This window comes from Amphibalanus amphitrite, unplaced genomic scaffold (genome assembly GCF_019059575.1).
Source record: "Amphibalanus amphitrite isolate SeventyFive unplaced genomic scaffold, NRLGWU_Aamphi_draft 000377F_arrow, whole genome shotgun sequence".
Classification (NCBI taxonomy): domain Eukaryota; kingdom Metazoa; phylum Arthropoda; class Thecostraca; order Balanomorpha; family Balanidae; genus Amphibalanus; species Amphibalanus amphitrite.
The window spans coordinates 156,763-182,746 of record NW_024881871.1 but is presented as its reverse complement, the minus strand read 5'-3'; positions in this window follow the sequence as shown (position 1 = coordinate 182,746).

Below are 25,984 nucleotides of genomic sequence, written 5' to 3'. Positions count from 1 at the left end.
CTCTCTTTTATGGACACTTGAAGGCGCCTCTCTTTGCCATGCCGGCGTCCCTGTTTCTTATGAATGCACCCCCATGGCATTGATCAATTGCAATTTGCAGACCTCTTTTGCATGTGGACGCCCATATATGTAGGCCTCAGAGGCGCCCCTCTTTCGCATTGAGGCGCCCCTATGGGCTTCATAGGCGCCCCTCTATTGCACGTAGGTGCCCTACTGTCTCAGAACCGCTCCCCTTTGCAATGCAGACGCCCATCTTTCGTACGGAGGAGCCGCTGTGGTTCTTAGAGACGGCATGGTGCTCCCAGACACAGATGGGGCTCTCGGAGTCGACAGTGTGGGACCTTCAGTCGCTGATGGGTGCCCGCCAGATGTGGACCCTCGGAGACGCCGGTATGGGGCTCTCAGAAGTCAGAGATGCCGTTATGTGGCCCTTAGAGACACCGGTGTGGAACCCTCAGACACTTCAGTGTGAAGCCCTTACAATTGCTGGTGTGGAGCTATGAATGCGCTGGCTTAAATCCCTCAGAGGCCGGTACATGGACATTAGAGCTCAGTGAGAGCTTGTGTGATGCCTTCAGTGGCCTTGTGGAGCCGTTAAAGGGACTATCCCACCTTTAACATGGGGTTTGAGTTGAGATAGCCAAGTTTGCGGCGAGGTTCAGAAACCACTATCTATCTAGGTTGCAACCCCCGCGGCCTCTTGGTGTTGAAGAAATTCGTTCCCTTTATTTGAAAATGGGCCTTGCGCAAGGCCCTATATTCAACATGGAGCGACCGTTAGTGTGACGTCACCTCGTTTAGTCATTCTGATTTAAATGGGTTTGTTCGTTGAAAAATCGCTTAAAACTTGGTCTGAACTTTGTTGTGGTGCCTACAGAGTAAAAAGAATCAGCTTTATGACAGTAATGTGGCCTGGGGAAGGAGGTAATTTTGGGCTGTGACGTCACATATTTGAAAGTTTGTGTTTGGAATATGGGAAGCCTAAGATGTTTAATGAAAAATAAATGCCAGAACCGTGTTGCTGGTCATCCAATCTATAAAGTCGGGCACAATTTAACTGGTTTTAACAACATTTTAGAAGGTGGGATAGTCCCTTTAAACATCAACATGGTGCTCTCAGGAGCCGGTGAGTCCTCAGAGTCACCGGTGTGGGGCCTTCAGAGCTCCGAGATACTGGTGTGGGGCCCTCAGAGGTGTCGGTGTGGGTCCTTCAGATGTACCTATAGAGCCTTGAGATGCACAGGTGTGGTGGCCCACAGAGGCGCCGGTGTGGGGCCCCCAGGGCCACCGATATAGGGCCCTAAGAGACACTTGTATGACCCTCAAAGGCGCCGCTGTGTGGCGCTCATAAACACTGGTGTGGAGCCATCACAGGCGGGTGGAGCCGTTAGAGGCCGGAAAGGGCCCTTAGATGCCTACAAGGAGCCTTCAGAAGCCGGCGTGGCACCCTTATGGGGATAAGCGTGTCTACTTAGGAGCCCTTGAGGTGCTCTCATGAGCTCTGTGGGGCCCTACCGAGCCGAAATATGGCCACGGCCAGTTGCCGCCGCATGGCTCTTCGGACTATCATTCTCAGGGGCCTTATCTGCCTAGTTTGAATAGAAGGGCCTCTCAGACCATCAGTCTCATGGGCCTCCTCTGGCTAGTATAAATAGAAGGGCCTGTTAGACCATCAATCCTAGGGGCCTCTTGAGCCTCTCAGACCATTAATCTCAGGGGGCTCCAGTGGACAGTATAAATAAAAGGGCCTCTTAGACCATCAGTCTCGGGGGCCTCCCTAGAGAAGTGTAAATGTGGATAGAGGGCCCCCTCAGATTCATTAGGATTGGACCTCTCTGACTATCAGTCTCAGGGGCCTCTTGTGGCCAGTATGAATATAAGAGCCTCTCAGACCATCGGTCTCAGGGGCCTCTTCTGACTAATGTGGATAGAGGGCCCTCCCAGACCACCGGTTTCAGGGGCCTTCAGTGGCCAGTTATATGAACAGAAGGGCTTCACAGCCATCAGCCTCGGGGGCCTCTTCTGACTGGTGTGAATATGAGGGTCTCTCATACCATCAGTCTCAGGGGCCTCCTCTGCATAGTGTGAATATACCTAAGGGCTTCCCAGGCCATCAGTCTCAGGGGACTCTTCTGACTGGTGCCGGATTGAGGGACCTCCCAGACCGAAAGTTTTTGGGGTCTCCTGTGGCCAGTATGAATAGAAGGGCCTCTCAGTCCATCAGTCTCATGGGCCTCTTCTGCCTGGTGCGATTATAAGGGCCTCTCAGCCCCCAGGTCATCAGTCTCAGGGGCCTCCTCTGACTACAGTGTAGATGGATAGGCCTCCCAGACCATCAGTCTCAGGGGCCTCCTCTGACTAGTGAGGGTAGGGGGCCTCGGCTAGACCGTCAGCGTCAGGGGCCTACTCTGACTAGTGTGGATGGAGGGGCCTCCCAGACCACCAGTCTCAGACCTCTGCCTAGAGTGGATAGAGGGGCCTCCCAGACCGCCAGTGTCAGAGGCCTCCCCAGACCAGTGTGGATATTGGGGCCAGATCCACTAGGGCCTCTCAGCAGGGTTGTGCTTGACTCATGAGTCGAGTCAGAAATTTGACTCAACTCTGACTCAAATGAGTCAGATTTGAGTCGAGTCGGATAAATTGTTGAGCTGTTGAGTTGAGTCAGAGTTGAGTCGGACAAAAATATTAAGGCGTTGAGTTGAGTCAGAGTTGAGTCAGTAAATTAACTTTTAACATTGAGTTGAGTCAAACATTTAGGAATATGAGTCAGTTGACTCAACTTTCCAGAAACAAGCTTTTCATTCCCCCCCCCCCCCCCCCGCTTAACAACTTCGCCCTGGCCCTGCTGCCGGACTTTTTCACACCCCCCCCCCCCGCTCAACAGCTTTACAGCTTTTTTATCTGAGTCAATTTTGAGTCAACTCACTTGACTCAACAAAAACTTTGAGTCAAGTTTGAGTCGACTCACTATTTCATTGAGCCGCTTGAGTCATGAGTCGAGTCAAGGGAAAAAAAATCAGCTCCTTGTTTGAGTCAGAGTTGAGTCAGGGCTTTCTGAGGTTGAATGATGAGTCGAGTCGGCAAATTTTTTTGAGTCGAGCACAACCCTGCCTCTCAGGCCATCAGTCTCAGGGGCTTCGACTGACAAGTATGAACAGAGGGCCTCCTTGGACCCATCACTGCCCCTTGGAGTCCGGCGTGGGGATTCGTGGTACTTATTTTTACCTAGTTTGTTTATTCTGGAAGGTGACGACGTCCTCTCAAATCGAGACGAGGGGCCTCGAGTAAAAAGTGGGTGGGCCAAAACACATGGTTGGCCCCCCCACCTCGAAAAGTGGGTGGGCACTTGCCCACCTGCCCCCCCCCCCCTGTTCCTACGCCTATGCTTATTGACATAGAAACACTTGGAAACATATATAGTTTAAAATGTTGTGCACGGTGGGATCCACTTGGATCATAGGTCCATGTGCTTGGTTTATCGTCAGATCCTATGTGATCTAATATCCCCGGAAGTAGGTATATTTCACGCGGGATCCGGTGGGATCATAGGTCCTAACTTACTGTTTGCTTCGAGATCCACTTTGATCATAAATCCATCACTCTGATCCATGCACAATGCACATGACTGTTTGCAACATTTGCTCGCTTCTTAGGCATGTCTTAGGCATGCTATAGCATGCAAATTCTTTGGTTTCTATTGGCTTCCATTTTTTTCGTATACTCATCCCACGATATCCGATCGCCACTTCTGATTCCGGCGCCGCGTCCAGCGCGGCACGGTGCTGCCTCTCTGTCTACCGGCGGGTGACGCGGACCAGCCGGCCGGGCCGTGACAGTGACAGCGGCGCAGAGCGGCATTAGTGGCGCCTTTGTGCGCCGACCGTCGCAGATAATGTCCAGCGACCGACGGCTGATTTATCTTGGCTAATACGGCCGTACTGTCACTGTGCGGCAAGGCACCATCGATTCTTCGTTAGTGGCTGCGCTGGCTGCTGAGAGCCGGGGGAGAGAGGGATGAGGGCGTGGAGAGAGTGGAGAGTGGTGATGGAGAACGGGAGGAATGTGGAGTATGGAGGAAGGAAAGGAGCGCTTCTGGCGCAGCCTGCAACGCATCGTTTAAAATGCTTTTTTTAATGCTCGTAAAATAAGTATAATCATGCTCATAATAAGCCTCTCAGGTCAATCAATCAGCCACTACCCAGTGTTCCTTCATTTATCTCATCTAAGAATGACACAAAATGCCCAAGTCATTTACAAGCATGAAATGCTAACATCACATCTCATGTTTCGACGCAATGATGTGATGTCAAAAGTGAAGTTGCACTTCTTTCACCTATTTCCCATTTCTCCGTCCCACTTTCCGTGCCTCCGCTATTCTGCTCCTGCCTGCGACTGCTCGGCTGTTTCCTGAATCCACGCTCCGCCGCTCAGTGGGTCGTGTTTACCATGCAGAATGCAAATTACTCGAATGGACCGATTCGAATTCGTAATGGAAGGAGAATTATTGAATATTAATGAGCCCGTGCCGGTGGCGATAAGCTAGATTGCTGCTGCATGGGCCTGCATGAAATTATCTCCACTGTTGATTCTGGAGATGCGCTTGATTAGGAGACAGCCAGAGCAGCGCGCCGCTCGCGCGAATAATTAATGCTGAGAGTGGAATATTGGATTACTTCATGGCTGCTCCAGTCGGCGCCGGCTGAAATTCGGTCGCGCGCCGTCACTTTAGGCCTGCACTTTGCAGCGAGATTTGATTCCGGGCCCGGCTGATGGTGCCGCGCCGGCACCGTCGCTGCATCGGGAGATAGTCTGCCGGCACTGTCCCTGCATCGGGGGCAGATGACTGTCGAGCCTGAGAAAGGGGTAGGGTCATTGGGGTCGTGCCTGAACAGTCTACAAAGAAGTTGACCAAGTCTCTGCCCTCTACCGGAAGGCAGTTAGCTGAAAATTGATCTGTTTAGAGAATGCGGAGGTGTTACCTATCCTATAATATCTACTTTCAATTATAATTAGTTGCCTATTACCAAGTATCTACTACTATATTTATCACTGATTACAGCCTTTTTATCATCTGCCGTATTAACCATTAATCCTGCCTTATGTCATCGACAAATGCCCGAAGGCTGCTTCTTAGCCCGCGCGAAGGCGTTGTGGTCCGATGTAAATATGAACATTTTTGATATTGGGTATGAGCTATACCTATGGCAAGTGAAACTATTGTTACTTATCACAAATCAGCATATATGAAGACTGACATCTGGGCACAACCATTGTTATGTTATGTGCGTCAGTCGCATAGCAGATCCGACCGTGCTAAAACAGTCCTTCAGCCTGCCTCTTCCACCCCCATTTCCTCCTCTGTTTCCTCTGACCCCTCCCTTCCCAAATTCATAGGTCTTAACGCCGACCGTGTGGCTTTTATCATTCTGTGAGCCATATACGCCGCGTAATTATTATTAATTGTCTCCTCGTGCGGCACGCGCCCCATTTTCGGCAGCGGTGATCGGCGCTGCCGTTTGTCCAGCGGCTGTGGGCTGCGGCAGGAGCCGACGGACCATCTGCCGGTCGCGCGACGCTGCCCGGCTCTCTCTTTTGAACCCGGCGCCGGTCCCCTCAGGGAATATTGACCCGTCGTGAAAAGTTCCTGCCTGGGCCTGGCTTAGAGTCCCATATCCCACGGTGACGACAGCGAGTCCTGACCAGGCCTGTTCCCTATTCTGCTGCCTTTTGGGTTTGAGACTATGAGAATGGTATGCAACACTGCAACAGTGTTCAATGTTATTTTCGATTGAAAGCTCCTACACACTTCAACACTACATGACTACTCAGAGATGCCTAGAAGTATGACCCGAAGCTTTTGCTCTTGATATGTGCCTTATCTTGTTTATGAGAACTGAAAATACATACGGTCCATTTGATAGGCAGCCACACCGGAGCCCAGAGACGGCTCCATCCCCTTTTTACTGCGCCTGCGGCTTGTTTGTCGTATGCACTTGTGCCTGTTTCCGGCGCTCCAGAGAGTGAAAAATCTGCATAGGGACGACGCGCCGTCCCCCAGGAGCATATTTTACCCTCAAAGTGAAATAACGCCATAAAAGTCTGCCGCCGTTTTAGTGGCCTTTTACGTCCGCGGGCCGGAGGCGTCTTGGTAGTTTCGACAGACGTATTCGGCTTTTTGATTAAACCAAACCTCTGGGCGGCTGGTGCCCATTTTACGGGCCCGTGACAGCCACGGCGCCGCGCCCGGGCCCACTCGTAAAAAATATGATCATAATATAAAGGAACAGCTTCTTAATCAGACTATTGCGAGCGATAGGCGCTAAAAGTTTACTGCAGGATTTATTTCGATGGTTTATGTCGCATGGCACAACCAGCTTCTTCGAGATATTGCCAGTATAAGATTAGATGGATTCCGTCCCGGATGGTACCGCCTCGCTTTTTCTTGGTACTAAAATGCTCCTGGAAATAAGATCCACAATACCTATTTCAGGAAGCAATTCTATTCCACATATCATCCAGCAACCCAGAATTGAGTTTATTGGGTATTTGATACGAACAGTAAGATGTGGGCTAAAATAGCCGAGTGATTTCAGTTTACTAATTTCGGCCGCTATCGATTGTCTTTCCAATAAACTCTCGACCTTGAAAAGTATTAGCTTCTGTGGACACTTGAGAAAAGTGAGTTTAATGTAATAAAACACAAACGACGCAACAGGGAATCTTCTCCGTAAGAATTGGAGATCATAAAGCTTCTATTGGTCCTAAGAGAACAAAGTCCAATGTCGTCATGGTAGGCACAACGGAAAAATAAACTCGAGGAAGTACGATCTGAGATGTGCTGCTCACATCGCACTACAAAATAAGTTTTAAAAAGGCAGTAACTATGTTTAGGTTGAGCTGCTTTTCATTTTATTTAATAAATGGATAGATGTTTACAGTATTATTGTCTTTAAAGGCTGAAACAGACTCTTTCCGCGTTCAGGAAATCACATGCGAGAGCCTATTCAAATACATTGTAATTCTTCTCGCATCAATCGCTTGTGGGAGGTGCGTGCGATTGATGCAAGCGTGCTTCCATGTATTGAGCCTATTCAAATACATTGTAATTCTTCTCGCATCAATCGCTTGTGGGAGGTGCGTGCGATTGATGCAAGCGTGCTTCCATGTATTTGAATAGGCTCTTGCATGCGATTTCCTGACTGCGGAAAGAGTCTATTTCAGCCTTAAGTTTCGTTCGCATTATTCAACATACACTTTGATCTTGTATTTATTTTTCAACATACCTAACCCGTGCACCACAGTTACTAAGCATTTTCGTAACATCTGGGGAACAGAGGAACAAAGAATGTCTATTCTCTTCAAGCATGTCCTATTTACATTCCCATACCTGGGCGCACCGGCCTATGACTACCGTTCCCAGCTTGGACTAATTGTCGCTCTCGCCGCCGAGCCGTGCCCAGCACAGAGACCGTCTGTTTCCGAGCTAACCCCGAGCCCGCTCTGTCCTGTGTCATCTCTGGCCGATATGACAGCCGTTCAGGTGCCGCTCAGAGGGCCAGATTAGACCATCGCACCATCCAATCCTCGGCGGACGACCTTCGGCCCTCCACAGCCGCCGGCAGCCCGAGTTGCCAATATCGCGGTGGCCCCAGCGTCGATGGCACGGTCCGGACGTTTTTCTTCGCCGGCAAACTCGATTAGGTCGTGGTCTGGCGCGGTTGGCTGCGGCCGGCCATTTCGCCGAGTGCCACGTATGAGGGTAATGTAAGGCCACCGCGGCGATACCGGACGCGTGGCCCCGTAACCGAATTGGTGGTGACCGTCGCTGGGGTGGCCAGAGGGGGAGGGGGATGGGGATTAATGGGGCTCTCGTAGTCCGTGACCAGCTGCAGTCCTATTTTGAGCGAATTACCAATATGTCATTGGATTTCTGTGTAGTTTTGGAATGCGCTTAGGTACAACGATTTGTTTGGAGGTGCTGGTGAAAATTGAGATAAAAACTCGAATCAGTTAAGTCTGGAATACCACTTAGCTCACTTGGTGCTAGCGTAACTTTTAATGCATTTTCTGATTTATTTTGAAACGTTTACAAATTCACATTTACTTGCTGTAGGTATATAAGCAACAATTAAGTAGGTGTGCCGACTGTGAACAGGACACTGACGACGTTATGTTCGGCCCATTTGGTAGTCGTGATGCTTGCTCTAATAGCCCCGCAGAACCTCGGTTCACTTATATGAGCCACTTAAAAAATCAGCGCCTAAGTACGCACTGCAGCTAAGATGATTACTGATAATCGCTTGTTTCTCCTCTTCTGAAGTAGGACTTTTCCTCTGTGAGGTGGTGCCTAGTTATATGAAGGTAAAACACGTAACATAAACAAATAATGAAAGTAATGCACGTAAACAAGTAATTCATTTGGCGCTTGACCTCCTTCCATTTCCTAAAGATTGTATCCTTAGATTATGAGTCTTATCAGGCCCAGTTCCATAACGGCCCTCCCGAGCTCATCCACCGCCCCACAGCAGCCGGCCGGCCCAGTCGCTCGGGTCATCCTCCATCGTCGTCGTCGCCATGAGAAAGACGGCGGCGGCGAGAGGTCGGCCTGCCGACGGGGGCGGGTCTGCGCCCAGCCCGCTGCGCCCCGACCCGGCACGACGCCGGCCGCCGGCCGACCACTCGACTTTGTCGGCACCGACGACCTGGCTGCGTCGACGGCGACGGCGACGGCGGCGACGGCCCGGCGAGAGACGCCGGAAGGACAACAGGTGGGAACACTGCTGCATAGAGACGGTGGGCTGGATCGCTGTCATGGGGAGGAAGGGGAAGGGTTGTAGATTTTCAGAGTTGGGAGAGTTCATTGATGAATGCACGCACAATGTGGGCAATAGGCATGTAGTGGATAAATAATTTTGTATTGCGGAAGTTGAATATCAGAGTGTTATTTTACGTAAACGCTTTTAACAACATGCCTACACCTATATCATGTGAGGTTATAGTTATTCTTGCCACACCTTGAAAATGCCTTGTGATTGAATATTCTTCAAAACTTTCCTGAATCCTGGCACCTGATGGTTAGTTATTTGACTGCCAAGTTTAATCGTTGCGTCACTAAACACCGTGCAATTTAATAAGTTGTGAGGTTAAATGTCGATACCACCACCAAAGAACGGGTCATATGTGATGTTGCAATTTACATTGTGGCTGAAATTGACATTATGCCATGAATTGGTAGCTCAACTTTATCCCTATTTTTTCACTCCAGAGTAGGGAGTTTTTCACTCCCCAAAATAGTAAATTGGGGATCTTGAAAAAATGCATCAAGATCCCCAATTTACTAATTTCTTTGAGGCCGATAGCTTCAAGAAGCGTTTACTGGTGCAATGTCTCACTGTTGTCAGGCCTCTCTATCAAAATGCATATTTGATTCATTGGTAAGCCATGCTATTTCATAGAAATCGTCACTTCTGATTTCTATGATCCCTTCCAAATGGGATGGAATGTCGGGGCAGTGGTGATGCCTCTTACGGATCATTTTACATCATCACTGATACATTTTTCAACTTCTTAGACGTACAACACTCATGACGATTGCAGGTAATAAGGCATGCGACAGCGCGAGGGCGGAACGATGACGATGTGCCTGTGAAGCTCCCGGGGGTGGACGGTAGCTGGTGTCACGGCAACGTCTACCTATGCCATATAGGGAAAATTGTGCACTGTCGGTTCCAGGAGAAGTGTTAGGTTATCATGTGTCTCTGCTCTTATAACACAGAGCCGTGATGCAATGAAAGCTGCAACACTTACATAAATAATGAAATGAGAAAAAGTATGACTTGCACACTAACTATGACTTGTTGAGATTCTCAAAGAAACAGAACAGAGCAGAACCACTACCATGTGACCATAACCGAGAGAGATTTACATTTTCTCGTAGGTTCCCGCTTTATTCCATTGGTTACGTTACGTTTGTAAGCGATACGTTACGTTACGTGTTGAGTACAAATACTACATGTTTTGCTAACAAAACAATAACAACAAAAAGTACAATCTATAACTTCGTCCCTATTCTACAACTAATTTTTGCCCGACAAGTCGCTAGCTTTGGGCATGGATGAGAAATGGATATTGGAATTTGGATAGGTCTATCATCCATAAGAGTATGCTTTGGGATTAAGTTCCTATAAATGAATATCCAACTCGAGAAATCAGCCTACCCTTCTATTGGAATGACCTTTTACTAATTAAATAAGAGCGTCAGATCGTCTGCTTTTATCCTTATCCGAAATCGCGTCATAGCGTTTGTCCGATCATTACCGAGGGGTTACGCTCCCTGGACTCGGCTCCTGGGCCATGGGACAAATGTCGTGACAAGAGGCGCCCGAGGGAGCGTCGAAAATCATGAAGGTAGCCCGCAGCTCATTCCAAGGCCAGTGGTCACAAGACACCATTAACAGAACCGAGTCAATTCAGTAGGTCATCAAATTTCAAGTATAGATATCCCCGATTTTTTTTCATCATCTGAAAAAATTGGCTCACAGTTCGTAAATAAACACAGCTTAGAAAACCGGTGGCAACGCTGAATATCTGTTTTTAAGCCTTTTTTAACCCGCGCCCCGTTGGGCTCTGCCGAGCAGCGCGCCCCGTTGGGGGGGGGGGGGGCATTTTGGCCCCCTAAGATCTCGAGAACCACGCAACCTAGCGACAAGCGGCAAACGGTGTTGGATAGTCCTATCAGGGAACTACCTTGTGACCCAATTTTATTGACCTAGGTCAAACCGATGACGTCACAGGTCAGGTCAAAGGTCCAATTTTCACCGTTTACAGGCATTTCAAGAAATGCGTTGTAAAATCGAGTAAAATGCATTTCATTGAAAATCATCGATGGGGAAATGTTCTTCAAACACATATTTTGCTATTTGAGGTCACTGATACCAGGTCAGGTCACAGAGGTCAGGTCACGGGGGGTCACAATATGAAAGTGTCGTGTGATACATGTTTTATGGTCCATTTTACATGACAAATGCGATTATGTGGGTCAGGCAGCCTTTGGGGCCAGCTTAGGTCACGTTTTGGTCAAGTTCAGGTCAAGGTCAGGTCAAGGTCAGGTCAAATTAGGTCAAATTTCAAAGTTAATATTTTTGCATAAAATGGGTATCGAATCGATGCAGCTCGTCACGGGGAGTTCAATGGTGGTCTTTGTTTTGCCGTACGTGGTCTAGAATCGCTAACAATTGAGTTCAAAAATTTGACGTCATCATTTTTGAACAGTTTTTTCGCTATAACTTGGCCAAAAAACGAGATATCGATCTGAAATTTGGTATGTATATAGAAGAGCGCAGGGACTATCACATATATTCCGGGTTTTTCGAAATTCGGAAATATTTTGGATTTTTTTTTAGTTTTTCTAAAAAAATCAATTTTTTGAATTTTTAAGGGTAAAAAACCCAAAATTTTGAAAATCCGAGATAGCAGTTTTGTAGCGCCGCTCTTTTTCTACTAGACCATATGAAGAACTTCGAAATTGCTTGATAACTGTAGATTTGGTGAGCGTTTCAAGATTGCATGTTTTTTGCTCATTTTTGCTCGAACATGACCTCAGTTTGACCTCAATAACTCCTGACCTAAGGTGACCTAAGACTTGAAATTTGGTGTGAAGGTGTCAAATTGATGCGCGGGAAGGTACTGAAAATTTGGCGGCGCTGCGCGCCGCCGTTTTCTTGCTATTTAGGAAAAACCACAGTGGGGTCCAAAATGCCCCCCCCCCAACGGGGCGAGGGTTTTAAGCCATTTCGATAATATGGCCTTAAATTTGAACTAAGGTCAATGATTGACCTACAGAGAGCGAAGCGGGTCAAAATTGGTACGACTACGGACAATGCTTATCTACAATAACTTGATACTAGGCTTGAATTATATTGACTTAACCCTATTAGTGGCAGGCTCCTGACTACCCCTATTAGTGGCAGGGGGGGCTGTTTACGGCCCCCCCTTGATATCTCGAGATCTAACGGGCCGATTTTCAAAATTCAAACGGCATTCGATTTCGCTCAACGTGATCTACATTTCTAAAAAATAAAAATTAAAAAATGTCAATAGGGGGGTAGAGGGGGGTAAAAACGGGCAAATTGCAGATACATTTTAGACTGTTTATCACGGCCAGGTTTCTGCACCAATCTTAACGCAACTTTTGCCGATCGATAGAGAATGAACCAGGAATTCACATGGATCCTAAAAATATGCATTTTCAAAAATCATAGGCGGATACAGGTCATTGAGATTGGGGGTACACAAAAAGTATAATAAATAAGGTTTTTGTTGGTACTGTTTCTAAAAAGGGTGGTAATGGTCTTGTTATGTTACAATTTTCTTATGAGAGAACGACTACAATTGTATTGGTCATGCATAGGCGGTGTCAGGGCACCTATGTTGGGAGGTAAAACATAACCCCCCTTTTTGGACGCCTGGATCCGCCTATTATAGCAAAAACGTGTCAAAAGAGGATGCACAATAACTTTGTATATGTTATCACATGATACCTTTCATTCACTGTTCGTAAAACTGGTGCATACAGTTATAATACATCAGCATCGTGATCTTCGCCCAAATGACTCGCTTCGCGAATAGGACCCCCCAATTCCCAGTGCTCTGGAGCCGCCCCTGGTAAAGTTATGAACTTGAAATTTTCAGGGAATGTGCCCAATTTAGTTTTAGGAAAAGTCAGAAAATTTCATCATCGTAGCTTCAGCGGTTTCGGAGATATTCCCGAAAAACCTGAGGGGTGGATGAAAACAACCCCCCTGCCACTAATAGGGTTAACCCGCATAACTTTTCTCGTCGAGTCGAGTCAAGCAAACTTTAATTGGACCTTAAAAGGGCAGCTTGAAAATTTGACCTACGGTCAATATCATCAGACGGATGTGTTTGTGCTGCTCCAAATGTTTATTGATACAGTACATAGTACGGCTCTCGCGAGATTAAGCGGTAGGTTTTGCACTTTTACATTTCCGGTCATATCTCAGAAACTAATCGATCTACGATGAAGCCATTTTACACGATCATGGCCGGCTTGTGAACCAACAAGTCGATCGCATCTTCAACACTTCAAAGCTAAAGACGATGAAGATATAGCCTGAAGTAGGGGAGAGTGGGGCAAAGCGGCCACCCGGGGCAAAGCGGCCACCCATCGTTTTAGCCCTTCATAGCTGGCGTCAGTTCCAATTTATGGTTTTCAATTATACTTCTCTTCATGGTCGTTCGAATGAGCCAGACCGGGGTTTCAGGCCCATCACCATTGTTCTGTGAAACACGGAAAAGCATTGCTTGCCAGGATACCAACTATGTTTACAATTTTTAAATGTTATGTTATTCCATAACCGTTTGGAATTTTTATAAGCGTTCTTGTCCACGTATTGCATGGTTATCGTACATGTATGCTACCAATTTTAATGTTTTTTACCCCACTAATAGCTAAGCTGGAATATTTTTGTCTCGGACGGTATGCGCGGGGCAAAGTGGCCGGGGCAAAGTGGCCACCCCCCAATTGGCCATAAGTTGCTTCCATCTGGACAAAAAACATTATTTATATTCAAATGTGTCGTCATGCATTCATCTTGGCCACTTTTCAGTTGCATAAGTTATCAAATAATGCAATTAAATGTTTGCTTTCATGAAAATCCTTTCTTTGTTTACCTACAGGTGGAAGATGATAAAGTAAACATTCATCCTCGCTTAACCTTGTCACCATCAAATACACTAGTCGTACACGAGGCAACTAATTTGTTTCTCATATCGGGACTTGAGAATACGCCGGTGGCCGCTTTGCCCCAGAGTATGGGGCAAAGTGGCCAATATGCATAGGTTTAAAGTTTTGTCAATATCTTTCATATGTGAACGCCTTTGGAAATAAAACGCAGCTGAAATAAAAGGCAACTTACTAGGGATCACATTGGTATACAAAGAATCTTTCCAAGTTTAAAAATCAAGCGTTGGCATCGTGAGAAGCGTTAGGGTGGCCGCTTTGCCCCACTCTCCCCTACACTAAATTTTCTAGGTGCAAAACCTACCACTAAAACCCGCGATACCTGTAAAAAGTAAACGTGCATTCGTGAATTTTTAAAAGTTTGCATTTGTGTTTGCAAAAATACGAATGCATAGCTGAGTTAGTAGTTAAAAATAAAAATGTGTAGCTTCAAAAATTATAAATGATTAGCAAATTCTGTTTTTATCGCTGCAATCTCACAAGCCGCGGCGGATTCCGTCGTCCAGTTGTTGTCGATGATGTATGCTTTATCCGCACAGACAAACACCGGCTCCGCGCCGCGGGTCTTCCAACTCACCTCCGCCTGGGCTTTTAGAACTTCGCGGCGGCTAGGCGCATTAGCCTCGCCCGTAGCGCAGTTCTTACATGCTGCCACCAGATAAATCCCCTGCAGTGCGCCTAATTAGCTCCAAGTGAGCCCAAAGTTCCTATTTCAGGTGGCGAAATGCTAATTCGCCAACTATTCCATTAAGGAATCAAGAACATAGGCAGTAACTGTCGCGGCCGCTGAATGGATACACCTCTTTCCGTGTGCGTAATGTGGGGCGTCGGTTAATTACCCGATATTAAGCTAAGGAGCGGCTTCCATTAGAAGGCAGATTCTGGCCGGCTCACGCCACAGGGCGGCCGGTGCAGTGTAGTTTCGGCGGCCGATTATGGCGTATGACCGGAGTCCAATGAGCCGGGTGTGGTCGGTCACAGGGGGAGGCGCACAGGGGAGGCGCAACGGAAGGCGCAGAGGGGAAGACACACAGGGGAGGCGCACAAGGGAGGCGCACAGGGGAGGCGCAGAAGGGAAGACACACAGGGAAGGCGCACAGGGGAGGCGCAGAAGGGAAGACACACAGGGGACTGGGAGGGGGCTGAGGGGAGACGCACAGGGGAGACGCAATGAGGAGGCGCACAGGGGAGGCGCACAGGGGAGGCGCACAGGGGACTGTGAGGGGGCTGAGGGGAGACGCAATGGGAGACGCAATGGGGGAGACGCTGTGGGGATTGAGAGGCGCACAGGGGAGGCGCGCAGGAGAGACGCAATGGGGAGGTGCACTGGGGAGGAGCACTATAGCGACAGGGGTGTGGTGGACTCACTGTGACCACGGCACCAGACGCCCCTCAGTGGCGGAACGTTAACAGCCAACACCTCATGCTACAAATTGTCGGTTCGGAGGTAATAGAGTTGACGAAGTTTGTCAGAATAATTGCCTAGTCCGATTTTTGCCGGAGTTATAGCCTGTGGGTAGCTATTGAGGAGCGCTAAGTTATTTCGTGACAGAATGTTGTGTGTCATGAAGGAAGCTCTAGTTCGGAAATGATCTTTTCGTGTTTGGGAAAGTAGGCAGCTAAAAGGAGGGTGAGAACTTGTCATATCGGGCAGTTATTGGGCGCGATGTGGCATAATTTCACAGATTCAGTCTGAAGGAAGACGCCAATTCATATTGACCACGCAATGTCATAATGTGATAAGAGATACCTTCAATGTTTACGACCATTCACTTCAACATAAAACGGCACAGCAGCCCAGTTAATTATATAAGAGAAAGGTTTTCAGGAGCTGACTGAGCCAAAGCAGGTCTGGATAAGTCTGGAAAGGGTTCGAGAATTTCCTTTATGGAGTTATGGGGACCATTAACCCAGCGCCAACTGGGGATGTACGAATATGTGTGCGCAATGTGTTGGTATGTGTAAATACAAAAATTTGAGGTTTTTATCCCAAACGAAGAGGTGTTGCGCCACATGCAGTATAAGCAAGAACGTGCCCGAAGATTAAAGTTGATAAAGTGCCGCAGGGACACCGGAAGATGGCCAAGGGCAAAATCATCTCACCGCGATGCGGTGATCTGATGTTCAGCTTTAGCTATGAAGTATGAACTGCCGAGTGAGTGATTCACAACTTACATCTTAAACATTTTAATAGTTTTAATTTAAAAGGATCATTAACAGCCAGGAGTAAAGAGAGAGTATAAGGCCAAGAAAGGTTAACTTCATGTTCAATAAATGTTTAATTGGATGGAAGAACACGTAAAGGTCAGAGCATGCAAGTTTGAATAACATGTACTTACCTACCTGGGTTTTCAGTAACGTTTGAGCCTTTGGGCAATGTGCTGCAAATGCTAGCATGACACATTACTTAAGCGATTGCCAAAACCGAATCATGGTGTCTTGAATAATATTGCCTACATATTTCTTTCACCTGTAATTCGGAAAAATTGGGAAAAATTGCCATCTTTCTTTTCCTTAGAAAGCACATGAATGACTACCATATCTGTTCGGCCTCCGCCCTGTGTCGGCTGTCCTACGAAAACCACACAGCGTATCATCGCGACCACGCACGGCAATCGGCGATACTGTTTGTCCGCGGGCGCATTATTGGGCGGTTTTTGCTCGAGACGCCGATTGTTTTTGGTGCTGAACAGAGTGGTGGCGACGCCGGCGGTCGGCGCTGCGACAACCGTAATTGTCAAACACCAACGAGCCTTATTGACCGAAAATAAACACGGCACGGCGAAATGTCAACGCAGAAAGCGTGAGGTGGCTGTTCTTAGAATTGGAGAAGGGCTCGAGGTGCTTTATTGGCGCCCGCCAGGCTGGTTTTGTTTTCGTACGGTCCTGCGGTCACTTCGGACAGAGACTGGATTGAAGTGATTGGTGTTGCTTTGTGCAGTGTTCACTGTTCATCCCACAGTTCGATTGCATTTCCGGTCTCAAATGTCCCCTGCTGTTTTCAGTTTAAATCATGAATCAAAATGCACAACATGAACGCCTAATATTTGAGTCAAAAGCGAATGCTTTGTAGATAAAGCATGTACCTACTGAAAGTAACCATAAAACTTATAGGTATGTTAGCAATGATATATCTAAAAAGAGTTAAATAATAGGCGAAAAAAGTTCCTGAGTATAAATCAAGCCGTCAAAGAACTTTTGTGTCCTTACGTTTCCAGTTGTTCTCACGCTATCTCCGCACCACCTTTACCGAGTGACTGCAGACACTCGTCATCCTATGCCGCCGCACTGCTGAATCGCTCTCGGCAGCTTTCATGTTTAGTGTGAGGCGAAGCGTATCGCCTAGCTCTGCTGGGGAGACATCTTGCCTCGATGCGTCGCCCGTCATCTCAATTACAGCTGCTGTCAGCACCGCTGGATCTGAGGTGGTCTATTATTGGATTACTTTTGGTCTTTAGCGAGGAGCGAAATGTGTCGGTTACTAACTTAACAACCAAGTGTGCTGGTCTGTTGTTGAGTGTGCCTGGCTGTTGATGAATCTGAAAATCATTTTGAACCGTTTACCTCCCTAGCCTTCCTCATCATTTGCTCGATGGGGCCAATGGTTGAACTTTCTTGGTAATTCGTTTTTATTACGTGTATCCTGAAAACTTGACAAAAGAAATTGATATTTAAAAGGCAAATAATGGCATACCTATGTACTGTTACTCACATGCAGTGATGTAGAACACACCTGCCCGGCGTTATGATGAGTCTCTCCCACCGTGTCTCCTAAATGAGTAGCCAGCCGGACGCGGAAGTCGCCAGTCCGGTCCCGTCCCACCCCCGTCGGCGCTGCGACCGCTCATCTCCCGTCTGTCCGTGGTCCGATTGGCCTCTATCGGTCATCGTGCGCTCTGTCGCCGTCCAGGGGTGACGGCCGCCCAGGTGCTCGCCCGTGGGAACCTCCCCGCTCGCCCCGAACGGCACCGGAAGTGGGCCGCCCGGCCACCGGAAATCGATCGAGGAACTGGCTCGGTGAGCCGGCCGGCGGCAGCTGAGCACGCCGCTGTTTTGATCGCTGACGAGATGATGCGTGGCCTGGAGGGGACTGCACCTGGAGCTGACCCGCGCGGCCCGGTGCGGCCCCTGCTCACTTTTACCGGACCGTTGGCGTCCCTCTCCGCAGGGAGGAGGTGGTTGCGTGCGACGCTGCTTCACTCTGAGGCACACAGCTGCCAGGAGGCTGCTCAGCGCAAAAACGATAACGAATATCGTACCGGAGAATCAAACTTGCAGCGGTGCAGTCCGGCAGGGCGTACTCTCATTGACGATTTCATGACTTGCTGCTCGTTTTCCTGACTGGGTTTCATATGTCGATATGTTCATTCTTCCTGTTGAATATTAAACCCAGCAATAAATTAGATCATCATCTATAGTAATAATTTGCATTTGCAAAAAAAAAAACAAAATTTATTTGCCACAAATGTAACCGGTTGAATTGGTTATGAAGATGTAAATCAGTAAGCATGTCATATTTTTCTTCGGCAAAAGGGTGTAAAAAAATAAATCATCATCTCAAATGAATCAGCTCACCAAATTGTGACTCCATTAGATTCGAATGTTCTTAAACTGAATCTTAATTATGATTACTTTCTCAACTAACATAGGTAAGTACTTTCCCTGGAAGCGAAGCATTTGCTTTTATTACACCGCAGCCTGACAAATTGAATTTGTCAATAAACACGTCTCTTTGTCCCACTACCAACTGCCTTCGTTTTTATGATATCGATACCGTATTGTGACAGCATTGATCCTGCTATACACCTCGTAAACAAAGCAACCGTCTGACTTCCCGTGCGCCTACTTATTACCGGATAATTACGCCTTAGCCGAGATGGTGGCGCGATATCACCTGTAATTTGATTATTTCTTGGCCTCGGCACATCTATGGGGATTTAGGGAATGTTTGACAGGCTGACACCGAGTATGTTTTGCAGAAGATTAGAGACGATTGTACCGGAACACCTGCGCAACAGTCGATGTGGACCTTTGCATGTCCCATTGGGAAGAAAAGATGTCAATTCGGTAATGACTTTAATAGGGGTGAAGCAGGAAATTTGGACAATTTATAGCGTAAGCATATGCCAATTAGTACCAGCATTCGTGGACTATAGAGCTGAATGTATAATTGACTGAAAATTAAATTGCAAGAATATTTGTAATGGAAGGACACCAACCTTGCTGTAGGTCACTGTATCGCCTATTGGCATAACGCTAACTGGTTGGCATGACTCTGTCACCTTTTCAACAAGCCATGCTACCTACAGGCTGCATTCCACAGACAGTGGGTGATATTGGAACTGTTTGGCACAGAAGTCGACATATGTACATACAGCTTTTAAAAGATCTTATTTCTCGTGTGCCGTTTATTACATGCGTATATTTCATATAGTATGCTTTCTTATGCATGATAGATCTTGGCTCGTGATGCATTCACGTCTGGAACAAGGCGACGCATACAGGCGTTGCTGCGATGATCCGCAATTCAGCCTTGGCCGAGCGGAGACGGGGCGACGCTCGATCCCGGACGCTCCCGTCTTCCGCCGAGCCGCCACGCGTCGTCCGAGACGGAGCGGACTCGATAATTGAGCACGCCGCTCCTCAGCTTGTCATGTCAAGTGTCTTGCTGACTGCTGTATTTCCACTGATGAGCAAGTTATCTACAGAGCGTGTTTTGCAAAGAACATACTTAGTGTCACCGTACATACAGTTTGCAGTCTTGTCAACGGACGCCTTAGAATCGTCTGTCTGATTATCGAGTAACAGGTTTTACACACGATTGGAATTTTCTACGCTGCGCGAGGGCTGGGAACGTTAAATGGAGCCGCGGGTTACTGAAGGGGACCGCGCCTCACAGGAGCCGGGTGGGGCTTTCTTTGAGAAACTGCGCCGCCATAAAAACGAATGAATTGAATTCGCGTCCACGCGTCTCTTGAAGGGAGAATCCAGCTGGGATAAACCGCCAGCGACCGTTGGAAACCAACGGCCGAGACAAGACGGAGGGCGAAGGCGACCAGAGGTTTGAAACGATGAATGTTGAACATCGTGCTTCAGCTTTTCAGAGTCATGCTTTTGCACAAAAGCGTCAAGAAAAAAGAGGAATTTTAAAGGCTCATAGATGTGATGAGTTTTGCCAGATTTAAGATGAGGGTTGATCGCTGTCTGCTCAGCCTTGCTTAGATCATAATTCAAATGGTGTCAAATAACAGCAAATTAATAGAATCGAGAAAAAATAGAGAGAGAACTTTCACTACTGGGAAAAGAGCCACCTGTCGAAAAGGATTAAATAAACGATAAATTTCCTTAGAACGGTCGCTTGAAGATAATCGATATACCCATATCTATGTATTCTATAAAAAGTATTAAATGGAATGCGAGGTTAAATTTATATCTATCCAAATTAAAAATAAATGGAAGCCAGATTCCTATTTCGGCAAGGAGTTTGATGATTGGTAAATTCCTTTTTAATGACCTCCTTACAAATTATTTATGTTTTTGATGTATTTAGCTTGATACTTGATTATTTATGTTTTTGATGTATTTAGCTTGATACAAATTTTCGGCCACGGGCCTTGATCACATATCAGTTTAAACACAGACACGAAAAACACACAGACACCAATGCAGTTACAGTTTTGCCAGTTTTTTTTTCCGTTTCTGTACAACTTCGCGTACAACACGCGAAGTTGTACAGAAACGGAAAAAAAAACTGGCAAAACTGTAACTGCATTGGTGTCTGTGTGTTTTTCGTGTCTGTGTTTAAACTGATATGTGATCAAGGCCCGTGGCCGAAAATTTGTATCAAGCTAAATACATCAAAAACATAAATAATTTGTAAGGAGGTCATTAAAAAGGAATTTACCAATCACCTACATGCCTTACATACAAAGAGCACTACAAGAATTAAGAGTTTGATGATTGTTTCACTATGACGTATCATTGCACTGCAGATCCAGATCTGTCCTGAAGCAGCACATGGTGAGCAGACGCTCTACCTCGAAGTGTCGTGTCATTTCCAAACGATTAACAAACTCTACACGACAGAGCAGCCGTATCTCCTCCGCCTCACACATGATTATCTTTTAGGGTGAGGCAGCCTTCAAAATTCAAACGCAGACAATCGTAAGGCTGCGGCGAAGCCTCTCACGCCATTGAGCCGGTTCCTTCAGAGCTGCTCGCCATTCATTCCCGGCGCCCTGAGGCCCAACGGCCACGCGCTGCAGATGGCGCGTGGTCTTTGTCAACCGTCTCGAGCGGCCTCCGGGCACCTGTGGCCGGCACGCGTCGCTTCCTTCTCCCCCACACCGGAGGATTCAAACGGCTGGTCTTTAAACGGCCGGCCGTCTGTTGAGACCGATACCGGAACAATCCCAGGTGCTCCGGCGCGGCTCTGCCCAGGTGTGGAGGTTTAAACCGCCGCGCCGATCGCCGGCCCGCCACCTGGAGACGCCGGTACGTCACGGATAGGCACGTCGGCAATGCCGTCGAACGGGGAGGGCGCACCTAGAGCCGGTGCCGCCGTCTGCAGCAGTTAAAGACCCCTATCTGGGCGGCGATTAGAGGGTCGGCAGGGCAGCTGCGGGGCCGTCTCTCCCCCGCGACGACCTCGATAACCCCGTCACCTGCGGGTCACGGTCCATCGCCGCGGGCTGTCAGTTTCCCCTCAGTTTTCCCCCAGGACGCAGCGTCCGCACCCGTGAGACCGGGCCGCAGACAGGATAAATAGTCTCACTGCGTGACGGGGGTCCGCAATGGTATGTTACGTCATATTTTTGCGAGATGTTATTGCAGTTTTTACGCTTGTGTGCGATTACTGTGAAACATTTTTAGAGTGTGCGTGCCCGTCAATATGATTATCGCATTTTTCAGTAATTAGCATAGTTAAAAGGAATGTCTCAAATATAGGTATGACGCTATGGAATCCGTCTGACTGATGTAGACCAGGAGAGAGTCGTTGAACCTCTAAGCATGTAAACATCTAATGCGACGCCAAAATAATTTCATGTGATGCAGGATAATGCCGGTTATATTTCGGTACTGACTGCAAAAGAAAATGCAATGCAGATCCCCTATTGCGTTCAGGTGCATTGCATTTCACGACTTTGGTCTCTCGACTCTCAGAACATCTGCTCGAGTCCCAGAATGACTCGACCCGCGATGACCAATACCATCATAACCGTCCCCCTCTGCGACGCCAGCTTTCCCAGCTGCCGGTGAAGCATGACTTCATACCGCTCCCACCACCACTACCCTGACTGGACTGCTTGATCGATATGGGCACCGCAGCGCAACGAGCGCTGCTGCACCTGGAGATGAGCTGGGGGGACGCGCCCGCCTCCACCCCTGGCTGGTGCGGATATTAGGAGCATCCCCGTAATGGGGACAGGGGTGTGCGGTCAGGTGGGACCAAACAGCTCCTCTCCGTGACCGGGCCGGGACGCTCGTTACCACCACCAAATTCGGTGCGTCTAATGAGAGCGCTGGACGGGTCGGAAGGCGCGCACGGTATGCCCCCGTAGGGTGGGTATGTGGTGATGGTCGCTCCTCTGCAGGTGGGAGCTACCTACCGGTCGCGCCTGAGGACTGCGCGATCAGCTCAGCGCCGGGCCAGGGATGATCGGTGATCAGTGATCAGGCGGCGCGGTACTCCGCAGGCGGCGCAGTTGAAGCAGCTGCCCCGGACAGCCGGCGCCGGCGATTTAAACGGACCACCGGAAGGAATCCGCAGAATTTAAACGTCTTGTTCGGGGGAGAGGGGATGGGAAGAGAGGGGTTCAAACAATGGGGAAAACAGCACGTCGTGAGGGACTAGAGTGTAGAGACGGTTAGGTTTGCAGGGGCCAAACAATTATGATTTAGTTCACTCGATCAAATAGCTGAGAAGAACGCTAGCATTTGACATAAAAATACCAAACATGAAGAAATAATACAAATAAAGGTTAGGTTGTTTCACGTTCACCAGAATAGAAAGCATTTTCTGGGAGCTCTTTCGCTTTGCAGCATAGCGAATTAATATGATTCTACGATGGCGTTCGTTCTCTAATGCTGCGATAAAGTGTCAATATGGATTCAGGTCTGAGTGGCTGTGTGGCTAATTGGCTGCCTTAGTCCCCACTGAAGCACAATTTCGGGACGGCCCTCATCCAAAGCAGCCCGGCGGCGGCAAGGATTCTCTCTCTATCTTGACGGCTTACCATGACAGCGCGGCCCGGTCCGGCTCGGCAGTTGCAATGTCCCTTCGCTGCATTACATGAATACTAATGGCCTGCACTGCATCCTTCCCCTATTGTTTGGCCTCTCCGACGTTCCCCCGAGCCGACGCATGCTATTTCATTACGGGAGCGTCTGCAACTTGCAACAATTCAATCAGAAAATAGGGCGACCCGCGCCCGGACCCGGATGGGGGAGCCGAATTGTAAATCATGTGTTCAAATACGGAAGGAGGCGAGTCTCTGAGATGGAATGGAACGGTACTACTGGGAGGCTCTATTTGCTTTCTTGTTGGGCTACTGAGCTGACGGAGCATTGGGCTAACATCCGGTGAGGACCCACGACGAAAATGACGTCACAAATGAATGGCAAACAATGAAGACGCTCCGGAATTCTGCTGGACTCAGAAGCATTGTGAAGTGTGTGAACTGGGATGTCGCTGAACTGCGACCCTTTTCTGGTAATTACGGAGCGAGCGAAGCGAGCGGAGTCTTTCCTTAGATTAACGGAAATTTCTGAGTATGAGCGGCCGGCCGGCCGGCCGGCCGTGCGGACGCTTTTGCGAGGCTTATATCTCAGCAACCACTTGACCGATTTACACGCGGTAATTTTTGTAGGGTAGCTTCATTCCTTCTACCAAGTATTAGACTATTCCCGATGCATGTAAGTGACCCCTTATGCACGTGCCACGTGCAAAACGAAGAGGTGTCAGTTTTGTAGTTGTTGCAATATCTCGGTAACTACTTGGCCGATTGCGCTGAAAGTTGGCATGTAGGTAGGCACCCACTAGGCACTGCATATCCATGTGCCAGAGTTGGGGTACTGCTGCACGTGCGCACGTGCAGGGGTCGTTTCCAGATCTCGAGAACGGCTGGACCGATGGCGCTCAAATTTGGTACAGGGACCCGCAGTTGCTTCTGTACACACTAGTATTTCAGCGTATTCTTTGCCTGTGACACCGTTGGAGGCGAATTGGGAAATGATTGTGTGCTTATTAAAACCACCATCTGAAGGGCTTTAAACTGATGTGCTGCTCTCCTAATTCAGTGAACTTTTTATGGCTATATCAGCAAAACATTGTTTCCAGCGCTTTTTCCTGCCCCATTCCTTCTGAAACCTGGAACCGCTTTTTCCATTTACTCCTGCCATCTGACGATGGTCGTGCTGACTACTAGTTCCGGCGCTAGTTACTGCTCCAGTTTTGCACCCGGCACAAACTCAGGCGGCACCGGGCCGTGGCTCGACCATGGGGAGGGTCGGACCGAGCCGACTGCCTGGGGCGCGGTTAGATCGGACGCCCTGCTGGGGAAGGGGACGGGAGTGAGGGGGAGTGGAGGAGGTGGTCACGTGGTTCGTCCAAGCTCGCAGACGACCTGACCTGTCCTGCGCCCAGCCATGTTCCGTGATCCAAAATGGCACGAGAGCTGTGGAATGCCTGGAGGAGACGCTTCGAAAGCGAACTTCAGCAGCACTAATTTACCATATTCTGTGGAGATAAATTAATATTATCTTAACCCGGCAGGCGGTGGACCTACCAGCCACCTTCCGCGCGGTGGGGGGGGGGGACATTTTTTTGCCCCCCCCCTCGTATCTCCGAAACTACTGGACGGATCCGGAAAATTCAAACGGCCTTCGATAGCCCTGTCAAATTTGTCGAGGGAAACCAAATTTCATTGACCTCGGGGTCACCGATGACGTCACAGGTCAGGTCAAAGATAAAATGTTTCACCGTTCACGGGGCTTCTAGGGAAAGTGCTATAACACCGAGGAAAACGCATTTTGTCGAAAATCAGCGATAAGGCGTCAGTTGTCTAGTACATATGTTGCTATTAGAGGTCACTGGTCATACCAGGTCAGGTCACAGGTCAGGTCACCAAAGGTCACCAAGGGTCACCACATGAACCCAACTTTACTAAGGTTGTGCGATGCATGTTTTATGGCCAGTTTTTCATTTTCAACTCAATGGTATTGGTTATAAGACTATCAGGTACGGCTTAGGTCACTTTCTGGTGGAGGTCAGGTCAAGGTCAGGTCAAAAAAGGTCAAATTTCAAAGTTGATATTTTTGCATAAAAAGGGTATCGATTCGATGCAGCTCGTCACGGGGAGTCTAATGGTGGTCTTTGTTTTGCGCTTGGAGGTCTAGAATTGCTAAAAATTGAGTTTGAAAATTTGACGTCATCAATTTTGAACAGTTTTTTCGCTATAACTTGGCCAAAAAAAGAGGTATTGATCTCAAATTTGGTATGTAGATAGAAGGGGGTAGGGACTATCACATATTTTCCGGTTTTTTCGAAATTCAAAATTTTTTTTGGGATTTTTCGGCTATTATTTTCCAAAAAAATTATTTTTTGATTTTTGGGGGTCAAAATCCGAAAAATTCGAAAAACCGAAATAGCAGTTTTGTAGCCCTCTTGATTCCACACCTTTTATGTCTGAATCATTTTCTGTATCTCTAAAGATGTAGGCCTGACAGCTCTTCCCGCGAAACCTTTTTTTGGGTCGAAAATGGCAAAAATGACGTCACTCTGACGTCATTAGCGGCCAACCTATCATAGCCTTTGGAAAAAATTTTGGTCACCATGTGCGCTAGCTACTCCCGGGAGGGTACTGAAAGTTTGGTGACGATCGGCGCAGCGGTTCTCGAGATATATCGAAAAAACTAAAGGGGGGGGGAGCAAAAAAATGCCCCCCCCCCCCACCGCCTGGAAGGTTAATGCAGAAAAAATTGTATGCCCAAGCTGTATAAGCTGTATCTGTTTAAAAGTTGTAAATAGAATTATTTTAGGGACTTATAGGTTTCGTATACACAGTGAATTGTGTTACAATAAGCCGTTTCGCTGTTATGGTTACGAACTGAAGAGTTATCCTTTTTTTTCTCACAGGGAATGGCAATACAATAACAATACCAATAAAACCAGACGTTTCGCACAAAAAAGTGCCTCCGTCAGTGGCAAGAAATAAGTAATTA